At 36.5% G+C, this 12,191-nt stretch overlaps 1 protein-coding gene across 13 annotated transcripts in view; it reads left to right on the top strand.

The window, feature by feature from the left end:
- The window catches only part of NCOA2 (nuclear receptor coactivator 2), a 227,297-nt gene that overhangs the window by 81,267 nt on the left and 133,839 nt on the right, over nucleotides 1–12,191 (top strand). The window lies entirely within an intron of this gene.

Raw genomic sequence — 12,191 nt, 5'->3', positions numbered from 1 at the left:
ACCGTGCTGGATATGTTTTGTGATATCCTTAAGGAGAGCAAAGTAGATTTCAAAGTAGTTGTCCAATTTTAACCCCTGAAAACCAAGTAACTTAAAAATTTCCCACTACCTTTCATTGCATAAAAATGTAATTTATTTAACTTCGTTTCCTCTTTGTAGATTGGGGAAAATTTGGGGTCACTTTTCTGCCCTCCATATTGATGTGTGGATTCATTATCAAAGATAGCTGCATGCATAAGCTGACCACCTGTTTCCTCGTGTTCTTGGCAGTTTTCTTTAAGTGTTCCAAGGCGTGAATTGCTGCTATTGGGTTCTTGTCTCTTGTTTTCTTGTGAGTTTTGTTTTTTTGGTATATTTCACCTTCTACAGGCATTAATCTCTCCTGCCATTGTGATTTTTCATTTAGAGAAAGAACTAAGTCTGACCTTTAGGTTTTTGGGTTTTTTTTTTTAAGTAAAATTTTAGGGATTTACACAGCCATTTCTTAATTCATATCTAATTTACAAGTGCAAAAATTCCTTTGACAACCCTAATTACAGCAGCTATTACTTACGGCTCCCTTACCGTGTGCCAGGCATTATATAAGAGCTTTTCATTATATTCAGAATAACAGATAAGGAAATTGAAGCTTAGAGAGGTTAAGTGACTTTTCCAAGGTCATATCTAGTAAGTGGCAGTTTTCCACTCCAAAGACTTTGATCTTAACCCCTGAGCTCCATTTTCTGCATAAATAGCCCTGAATACAAGCGTACTTGTGGCAATTGGGGTAATATAGGAAAATCTCATTCATATTTAAGGATTTCAAAATTAATTTTAGAATCAAACATTATTTTTCTAATATTTTTCATTAGCAGGTCTTAACTTTTAACCTTTATTTCAAACTGTGAAATATGATGACTCACTTGGAATTTAATGGCAACCTGAACAACCTGAATGCCCGCGCTGGCACTTTCATTGCATACCCAGCTTTGGGGGGAAGGCCGTTGGGATTAGTTTTTCCGTTATAAACATGGTATGCTATGAATCAGCATTCTTTACCCTTTGCAATGTTAGAAATTTTATTTCTAAGTAAATAAACGAGTGGCATCTGTGGTTTGTTGGATGAATCACTTTTCCTACAGAGAACAGGTTGTGTGAAATACTGTGAATATAGAATTACCTAGAACCCTTTTCTTGGAAGGTGTAATAATTTATACCTCCGGGGAAATTTTTAAAAATTATTTTAGAAATGAATTGCAATAGCTTTGAGGTAGAGCAAGGTTGGTTCACGTAGAACTTCTGCTTTCCTTATTTAGTTTACTTTCAGGGCTGAGTAGGTCAGGAGATAGATACTTTGAGTCTTAAGTGTATAATGTTGTGGAGAAAATATTCTTGAAGGCAGTGTTGTTGAATATATCTTAAAATTTTGATTTGAAAACATGAGTAAGTATACTTCTCACACTTTCAAAAAGGATTATATCTGTGAGTGAAAATGCCAATTCCAGATTTGAATATATGGAAAGGGAATTCTGTCATTTGAATTGAACAAGACAACATTTATTTAACAGACTGAACTGTGCTGTTTCATCTATAGCTACATCAATATTTCCATTCCAGCCTCACATTTTAAGCATTTTCAAAGTTAGCCAATAAAATTTTCTTCGAATTGATAGTCAAAACAGGGGCAGATGTTAGATAAATCTAGTTGACAGCATAGCCTTGAAATGTAATTTTCCCTTTGCTATGGAAAACTGAACACACTGGATTCATATATCTGTATTTTAGATTTATTTATAAGTTTATTTTCTCTATTTTAGAAATATCTGGGGTAAGAGGACAGGGTGGGATGGGTGGGGAAAGAATTGTTCATACTTACTAGGTAGAGCTCAGCTCTTCAACGCTAATAGGGAGAGAGAAGTTCTCCAAAGTACAGTAAAGCATAATACGCTTCTTGTGGTACTAATACATTTTGGTGTTACAACTAAATTCTAAATACTAAAAATTATATTAAGCATATCAAGACATAGAAGAAAATATGTCCATATTGAATATGGCATGGTTGAAAGTACATTTCAAATGAATATTTGTTGGATGTTGAATTCCCTCTTTGTTCATAGATGTGAGATTTGTGATTAGCAATCTGATTTAACTCAGGTGTGTAAATTCCCACAAAGACGGGCAGCTTGATTTGAGCTACAGATCTGAGGCTTTGAGCACTGTCCGCTGAAAATCAGTGTTACTCTAAACAAAAATGTAGAATATTTAAATATGTACGTTTTGCTTTAGGCAAAAATCTGCGAACACTTAATTGTATTGCTATTTTTGTGGTATTTCCTTCAGACTATCAGCATGGTAGGCACTGTGATTTGGAAAATAAATATTTTGACAGTTGACAAAATGCCCTCAGTCATTTAGCTATTCAGACTAGAATCCTAATTCTAGCCCCCCGGTGGAACCCTCCGCTCTCTGTATGTGGAATGGGCTCCTGACCTCAGGATGGAACAGGCTTCCGTGTAGGTTGAAATGATCTTCCAGTGCATGTTACTGACACAGAGCCACAGTTGGAAGCTATTTGTATGACAGCCAGTTTTTTAAATCTTCTTACTATTCTGCTTTCCTCCCTTTTAAGGCGCACATTCACGTACACAGATTGGCTTCATTTTCCCCCTAGAACTACATTCATTCAGCATCTTCTTCTTCCCTCCTTTCCTTTACCTTCAGTCCCTCTTTCCTTCCTTCTGACTGTCTGTACTTTCAGAATATTAATTATTTATATCATGCTAGCCTGTGTTAAGTGCTATGGGAAATAAAGAATAACTACCAGAAATTATTAAACTGGAAAAGGAATATCAATGCAAGCTTAACTCTGTGTTTCCTTGCTTGTTATTTTCACGTTGAATTTCGGCTTTCTGATTTTTCTTTTAAAGAACAAAAACCGAGCGTTGATTTCTGAATTACACGTCTGTTTGTACTAAAAGTCTTAATCTGTCCATGTGAGTAGAGGTCAGGTAGGCAACAGCAGCAAAAGCTCTCTCTTAGGTAAATATTTTATTTACGTGGAGTTAACTGTGGCTTTCAAAGTGTGCCCCTGGGAAGGTACACACCTCATGAGGTAGTTGTGTTGTGTCTAGTGAGGCTGAGGCTGGCCAGAGTCCAGGCAGCCTCCATTTAGAATAGCGGTTTTGCTGTTTCCATAGGTACAGATCAGCAAGTGATGTAAGCATAGTGCATCGCTGAAAAACATACCAGGAGCGTGGCAGAACCTGATTTTTTTTTTTTCTTAGAGGAAGTAGCACTGGAACCAGAATCTTCTGAGAAAGAGTGGGCTCTGATTCTTCGCTTTGCTTTCTGAGCTGTAGGACAGGTGTGTGCATGTTTGGGAGTGGGGAGAAGTGGGTGCAGATTGTTAATAAAATGTATACTCTCATGCCTTTTGTTTGTTTGTTATTGGCCTCTAGATTTCAGTTCCAACTTGTATATTCTACTTACCTGGACAGCAGAATGTTAGCTTTAGGGACAAGGTCTGTGGTGAGCAGAATTTCAGTCATGCTACCATGGTAACTGACATGTGGCATTTGATTGGGGTTAGTAAGAGTTCTGGCTATACTGCTCACATTCACTCTGGAAGGAAAGAGACAGATAAATGTCATTTTCTAGTTAGGTGTTGAATTCGAGCCAGCTGGTCTTTCCAGAATTCCCTTAAAGATAAAATAGCAAGTAAAATCAGGCTGTTTCCATTAAATACCTCATAGTTTTTCTTTTTTTTTAAACATTTTTTATTGATTTATAATCATTTTACAATGTTGTGTCAAATTCCAGTGTTCAGCACAATTTTTCAGTCATACATGGACATACACACACTCATTGTCACATTTTTTTCTCTGTGAGCTAGCATAAGATTTTGTGTATATTTATTTCCCTGTGCTATACAGTGTAATCTTGTTTATCTATTCTACAATTTTGAAATACCTCATAGTTTTTCGTTTGTTTGTTTTTTTAAAGTTCAAATCATTTATGTCATTCCCAACTGTTTGCAACATCTAGATGTAAGGGATAAATTAAGCATTTATTTATCAAATTATTTATATCTGTAAAATTTATATCCTTCCCTCCTTCCTTCCCTACCTGTGATTCTTTGGCATTAGGATATAGATATTTCCATTGAGACTTCTGCGGCTAGCTTGAGACTCAGAAAAATTACAAAACCACAGAAGTTAACAGTAAATTTTGCAAATTGTGATTTTAACCTAATTCCATGCATTAGGTTGTCTGAGCATTGCTTGCTACTTCATGAATGATTCATGGGTGTCGACAATCAGTGGAAACAGACTTTTTGTTCTAGTCTCAGCTACATGTCTGCCTTCCCATCCAAAAAAAGCCAAGGGAGAGGAAGAAACATGTAGTGTTTAATGACGGCTAAATGGGAATTTAACCACATGGAATAAATGAAGGCAGACAGTCCAGTTTTGGAAGCTCTCTTAAGTCCATTCCCCCTGCAAGGCTGAGGGTGTGGTGCCGTCGTCTGTAGAATTATTTGCCTTTGTTGCTTTTGAATGTATTCAAAAAGGTCCTGAACTTAGAATTAATTAATTTGAGGACTTTGCTTCCCTTAAGCAAAGGTGCCAGTTACATGAATTTCATATGCAGAAATCATACAGTTGAAGTTTTGTGGCCCGAACCTAAAGGACTGGGCATCTGTTAGCAGTCAGTACCGCGGACATGGAGCCCAGTGTGGTTGTGCCTCCTTGAGAGGGAGAAGGACTGAAAGGCAAGAGAGCGATGGGCCAGGCAGACTGCAGTGGACAGGTGAGTCGGGGAGCTTGTGGAAGACCTGCCTTGTGCCTTGCATGAACACTGAGAAGAAACAACTGTGTTTGGGGAAACAACTGTGTCATAATTATTGAGTTGGTGGCTTCAATTATTAGAATAGACAGAGCAGGGGCCAGAGGAAACACTTTATTTCTCAGTTTCTTTCAGTTCTTTGTCACCAAAAAAGCTATTTGACTTCTATTTCTAATTCTTCCTTTTATAGGGCAATTTTATTACAGTCCAGAAAGTAAGCTGTTTCCTAGGTTATAAAATAGAATGTTTCACACCCGAGGGTATAACAAGATACTTTTGAATGAGGTATATTGAAATCTGTATGGTGGTTACTCATGCTATTATATTTGAATGGAATGGATATGTAAAATGCCTTTGACTTAAATTTAACATCTGTAAGACAGATTAGGTTGGTTTTAGGAGTTTCATTTAATACAATAGTAGATTTTGTTTTATTAACCCAGTGGAATCTTGATTTTAGATTTTCTTTGAAGCTAGATGCTTTGGAACTTAAAGTTTTTTCTCTAATGTAGAAGTTAGATGTTTATTGTTGTTGTTCCTTCAGAATATTCACAGTTTCATAAAATCTTTATTGGCTACCATCTTCTTACTTTTTTCCTCCTTATTTTTAAAAGGAAAAACCCCAACTTTCTCCTTTCACACCACAATGGCTTATCACCAGAGCCAGATGCTACCTGCAGTGCTGGCCACCGTCCCCATGGTCACCCTGCCATGGTGGCCCAGGACCTTAAACTTACTCACTTCTCTGCCCTTTCCTGTTTCAGGAATAGAAAGTAAATTTATTTATTATCTATATATTCCCATAAATTTGGTATCTTTGGTTTGTTGTGGTATTTCTACATCTGTGTTTTTAATTAAGTCATTACTTTTACTGAGGTCTCTGTTCATTAAGGGTCCTATTTCCTACTAAATTTCAAGGGCTGATTATGAAAATAACATACCAAATCATTAGCTTATATACTACAGCAAGGTTTCATGAGGTAAAGTTTTCACAGTGTGTTGAAGTTGAGATAAACAGGTTACCTTGAGGGTTTTGGAGAAAAGGAAAAATAAATGTTTACTATTACTTTTGGCAAGACATGCTTCTGGGCCTTTACATGTGTTGTATCAATTTAAAACTCTGGATAAATTCTTTGTGTCAGGAATTGAAGTATGTTCTGATTGTGTGTAAATTCTCTTTGATTTGAAGTCGAGACTAAACTGCTTTTTATTTTCAAAGCATTTAAATGTTATATCCTGGGCCATAATGTATAGTGAAATAGGACTTTGTGTCTTTCAGCTCATCTGCTTTTAATTGAATCTTGTAACAATTGCAGAGACATTTTGCACCACCTTCTAGTCTGGTCAAGGAAAATGATTCTTATCTCAGAAAAGGAAACTTGATTAACTGATCCCATCAGATACTACAAAATGAATTTTGTCAGAAGTGCTCAAAAGATGTGAATCAAGGATGTGAAGGAAATTGAATTAGAAGCATGCTACTTCATTAAAAAATTTTTTCATTATGTGGAGTAGCATCCCAGTGTTTTGTTTTTTCACTGTTTTGTTCACAGAACATTTTTAACATTAGTGCTACCTATATATGCACATGAAGCTTTTCTGTGGCATTATGTCATTAAATATACACACTTGTTTTATTTAAAAGAGCAGTACTATATTACCAAAGCTTGAGAATCATGAGGGGACCCCAAACAGATAGAAAGTAGGACATGAACACAAATTAAGATGGAAGTGTTTAAACAAATCATGTGTTTAATTAAATGTACAGTTTAGTTCTATCTGATTAAATGTCCTAGTCTGTAGGCCAGTCAGCAGCATGGTTTCACTACAGAGACATGAATGTGGAAGCATCAGCAATACAGATCATAGTACAAATGTGATAGAAAGTTCTTGGAACTGGAAGATCATTTATAATCACTAGTTTGTATATTGTGCTTATTATGTGCTGGGCCGTGTTCTAAGCTCTCTCATAATCACACAACCCCTAAAGGAAACCTAGTAAGTAGCTGCTGTAATGATCACACTTTAGAGATGGAGAAACGAAGGCAGCAGGAGTTCAGTGACTTACCCAGTGATGGGCACCTAATTTAAGTAGCTAGTTAGAGGAAGAATTGGGGCTCAAACCTAGTCTGTCATTGGTAGTGTTTGCCTGTGAACGTTTGTTCTCTTAAAAAACATGAAAAACATCCAAATAAACAAAAAAAGTAATTTCAAAATAAAGTTTCATGCTAACTTCTGAGTATGGGTAAGGACGTGATGAAGCTTAGCGTTTTGCCATCCCCTCCCTCCCCGTGAGGGTCTGCGGGCCCACAAAGTCGCTAAATTGTATTGTAGTTATAAATTGTAAATATGTCAAAAGTTGGATTATCTGACATTAATTAATAAAGGGAAATGCAGGTCACAGAAATGCTGTTAAGCTATTCTCTGGTTTCAAATGAGGTTACACAGATAATTCATTCAGTGGGATTTGTGTTTAGATATTTTATTAACATGGGTTTTGTTTAAAGGATGGAAAAGGGACTACCCAACTTTCTTTCATGTTCCTCTCTTTGAAAATAACCTTAAAAGTTTTCCTCTTTTGAAAAATCTTAAAAAGGAATCTCCTGAACGTCCCATAATAAGAAATCCTATGACCCTTTCACGCAAAGAAAAGAAAATGTTTCATTCAAAACCAAATTTCAGTTTTTATTTTTAAAAAATTATACTTCTAAGAGTGACTAGAGAATTCTCTCGATTGCTGTACAAAAAAGCTTAATTTATATTGAAGTACAGCTTCTATTTCATGTTGACTATTATATTTTTGATAATCATGATCTAAATGAACAGAGATGGCATTTACATTTTATAAAATGTTAAAAACCTAGGCTGCCCTCCCTCTCAGATTTCCCCTAGTTTTTCTTTCTTTTTTTTTTTTTAGCATAGATTCTCTCCAGAATCAGTACATAGTGTTTTTAGTTGCTTATGAGTTTTTGTGCTATAATGAACAGTATTCACCATGAACATAAAAAGAGGTTTTAATTACTTTCCATCTCAAATTTACTTTTTTCGCAGCTGCCATTTTCCTTTTTTCTTTTAAAGCTGTTTTTAAGCATATACATAATAGTTAATTCTGTGACATATGCTTTCAATGTTTTAATAATTCATGCTATTTCTTAAATCACTGGTTAAAATCTAGCTCTAAAATTTTTACTCGTGAGTCTTTATTTATATTGTAACTCATGGTTAGTAGTAAAAATGTGTTTGCTATACCCCCTGTTTGTGTCTTGACCATGTCCTTTTAAAATAAAATGTGGAAATATTTTATAATTCAGAACATAAAGGAGTTTTTAAGAAGGAAGCTTTTCTTGCATACTTACATTCTATGTTCCTTATATACGTGTTATTTTATCAAATTCTAACTACTATCTTGGGAGAGAGAAATTAGTTGCATTTTATAGGTAAAATCATCAAGGCTCATAGGGATCAGTCAGTGTCATATGTGAGGCAAGTAGCTCTAGAATTCGAGCCTGGGGCTATGAATTTCCTAAATCTGTTCTCTTTGGAGTACAACCTAGGCTCCTCTAGTGGGTGATGCCAATGAAACTTCTTGATGAGGTGAAGCCCTGATTTGCTTTTCATTCCCCAGCCAACTGGCGGTCTTTTTGTATTTAGTCTATATCCATTTTGGAGCAGTTTATTGTGCATGTGGCAAAATAGGAATGTGTTAGGTGTACAGAAGCAATATATATGGCCTTTGTTCTACCCACATCTTTTATGTAAGAAGAGAAATGGAAAACAAACATTGAATTACATAAGTGGGATTACAAAGCACTGTAACAACAGATGTAAAATAAGGTATTGTAGCAGGTGCACAGTGTGGGAAGGTAAGAGACACTGGGCCCATTGCTGTCATCTCTTGACACTCTTGACCTTGTGGTTATCTTGCTAGGAAATCCACAACCCTACTGTGTATGCTAGATCATTACAACAGAATTAGGTACAAATGAAATAGAAATAAGGGATATCTTTTGTTGATGGACTCAGTTGCCACAAAGACAGAAAAATAACTGCAAGTTAGTCTTAGCTGAAAGTGTCTTGAGAAGGCAGGGTCTTAATGGTGGCTACTACATTCCAAACCTAGCCCAGCTAGGTTGTAAATTCCCCTGCTAAATAGGGAGGCACCATAACACTTGGGTTTATACAAAGTACTGAGTAGATTCTGATTTTAATTTACCTATTAGAGTTCAGTAAATTATATCTCATATATTCTCTAATTGAAGAACACCTCTTGTTGAAGAGGTATAAAAATAGTTAATGGTTAATGCTGTAATGTAAGGGTATGAGAACATGTGCTTGTTACAAGTAGTTATTTGCAGGTACATTAGACAGAGAGAATAGAAAGGGGTCCAGTTTTACTGAAGTAAAGCCACCCTGAGGGCCCTTTATTCTTGATATCAACTCGAGTCTAATCTCTACTTCCGGTTAAAATTCCACCTCCCTACCGCCCAAATGCATTCGTCCTTTTTCTACTATGTGGTTTTGTTGTATTGAGATTACTTATATAAAGCACTCAGAACAATGCCTAGCAGGTAGAACATTATTTTTAAAAGTAAGCTTTGATCTTTCTCCTTTTCCTCCCTCTCCTCATCATCTGCTTCTATTTCTCATCTCTCCAATTCTTGTTTCTAGTCTAGGTTGAGTTACAGCACTGAAAATTTCAGATCAGCATCTCAGCATCAGTTCCCAGCTGAGCTCTACCTGTTATCCAGGCCATATACTCTACCCTTTCTCTCTTTTTTTCCCTCCTGGTATTTCTCATCTATTTTTAGACTTGAAAGTCTTAATTCACATTGCCAGAGAGTAGAGGCAAGGCTTCTTTCTTGAATAACAGCTCAATAATCAGTTGAAATTATTACGTATTCATACATACATACATACATACATACATACAGTCACTTAAGAAATGGTACTCACAAGTTAACCACAAGTAATCTGACCAGGCATTTGGTACCAGACAAAATGGAGATGGGATACAGTGGCCCAGAGAATTGAGGTCCCTCCCCATTATATTTTTTCCTTTCTCACCTTCTAAGAGGAAATGAATATAATAATAGCTAGAAATGCTTAAAAAAATGATGGGTCAACACCTGAAAAATCAATTTCCTAGGATTTCTCCCTCTTGAAAAATCACTATTTCTACTAAATTTTCTTTTAATATATGCTTCCTTTGTGATCACTTCTTCACCTCCTTCTGCTTCTACCTTGACAAGCCTCTCCTTGGGGGAGAAGAAAGAAAAGATAGAGAAAGAAGAGGATATTTATTCTTATAATTTGCTCCCAACTAGGGCTTTGCACAAATTGTTAGCCAGGAGCACAGTCTAGAGATTCTGAGGATGAGAGCATGGAAAGAGGTATGAACAGTGATTAAGCATCTTGCCTTTAGACTCCAGCAAATAATCATTTGTATTTTTCAGCCTCTCTCATCAAATTTCTAGTGTACATTGCTGTTGTCAAGAGGTGTTGTCATTATTGGCAGACATCTTCTAAAGAGATGAGAGGGTGATTTTTTAAAAGGAGGGGCTAGCTGTCACTCATTTATTCCAGAGGAGTGTTTTGGAACATTCTTATTTCTGAATTTGTTGTAGTAAGCTTGGGTGAAAGAGAAAGAAAAATCACTCAAACTGTCACCAAAGTAAACAAATATTGTACTTTAACATATTATCAGAAAATACCATTTTAGTGGTGTTGTCTTTAATTTAGAGTGTTTGCCTGACCAAAAAAGGCTTTTAATACTTTTTTTTTTTTTACTGATTGCTCTAGCAGATGCTATAGCAAATAAAAAGTTAAGCCACAGCCTCAGTTTTGCACAGGAGTCACTGAGTAGTTCGCTGGAGTGGTCCCAGACTGGTGGCTTTGAGACCTTAGGCAAGTTGTTTATTTTTCGTGGATTCAGTATGTCAGAATCTGGAAGATTACAAAAAGAATTCCATTGTGACTCTGCAGTTAATCTAAAAAACCATGAGTGACCATTTGGAATGCATCATTTTGGCATTACAAATAAACACTTCTGCTTTGGGGCTGGAGAAGAAGAAACAATGTAGTTTAAGTAGTGTATCCCTAAAACAACTGCTCTGGTATCTGCCATAGTTTAGATTCCCCGCTAGTTTCCTATCTTTTCACTAGAACATCTCTGGAAGCCTTTTCTCAATTTCATGGATGAACCGAGTTAGAAAGGTAGCAGTTGGCATTGAATCACAGAAGGTGTTCCTGAGTGGAAAAACTGGATCTGGGAAAAAGTCGATCAGGAGTTGAGTCCACACGGACCCAAGTGCCGGAGGGTAGACTCTCCCTTTCCCAACTTCTGTTCTCAGTGCCTGGCTCTGCAAGGCGGGGCCTTCTGTAGTGAAAATGAAAATCCGGTTTTAAGTGAACACACACCCAGTGTACACACACAAAGTGAGCGCAGTAGGATTTTAGAAAACTAGGACACTGGGATCACTCTGGACAGTCACTGCCCATCAGAAGTGGACCCTGTCACTTGAGTTTAATATTGTACCAAACTCAGCACTAGCAGCTGACACTGTCATTACTGATACTGAAGAATCGTGGAATTTATGAGGAGATTTTACAGTTGGGAAAAAATAAATCCAGCGACCTGCCTAATTTCATAGTAATTACTTAGTAGTAAAGATGAGATCCACTGGAAAGTTACCCTGTTGCCTATCTAGCTTTTTAAAAAATGTTTTTATAGTAGTTGATACGTGCATGAGATCTTTATTAATCTTTATAATTAATCCATATGCATCTAGTTGGATATAATGAACTTAGATTAACGTGAACCCCATGCTGAGATGCTGAATTAAATAATGTTTTTCCTTTACATCACTGTTAAGTAGAATCTCCTAAAAGGAAGCTAGAAAATAATTCTGTATTTATCCCCTTATAAAGTTACTTTGTGTTAGTATCAAATATTCAGAAGGATAGTCCTAAGGACTGTAAGATCTTAAATCATAGAGAAAGAGAAAATAATCTTTAGAAAAAAAATTATCTTTAGAATGTTATATTTATTAAAGTAGGAGATTATGATCATACGTTTTTAGGAGGAATTGGAATAATAAATAATGAATCAGATTTGGTCGTGGTAGGGGGGTAGCATTTGTCATTTCACGAGCATTCAGATTCGTTGTGGGTTTTTTGTATTCTCTCTGTTTGGCAGATGTGAAAGCCTGAAATTCTAAAGCTTGGTGCTCTTTCTAAACAGCCACTGTGAGGAGCTGTGAACCTTCCTGCCCCGCCAGGTCCACACCCGGCGTCCTGGGCGCCTGGCGGGGCGCTGCTGGGCCAGCTCTCCCTTCGCTGTGAGGCCTCTGCTTCTGTTTAGTGTCTTTCCT

Source organism: Camelus dromedarius, chromosome 30 (genome assembly GCF_036321535.1).
Source record: "Camelus dromedarius isolate mCamDro1 chromosome 30, mCamDro1.pat, whole genome shotgun sequence".
Taxonomy (NCBI): Eukaryota; Metazoa; Chordata; class Mammalia; order Artiodactyla; family Camelidae; genus Camelus; species Camelus dromedarius.
Note: the sequence above shows the minus strand (reverse complement) of the source record. Positions and strands in the feature narration are given on the sequence as shown.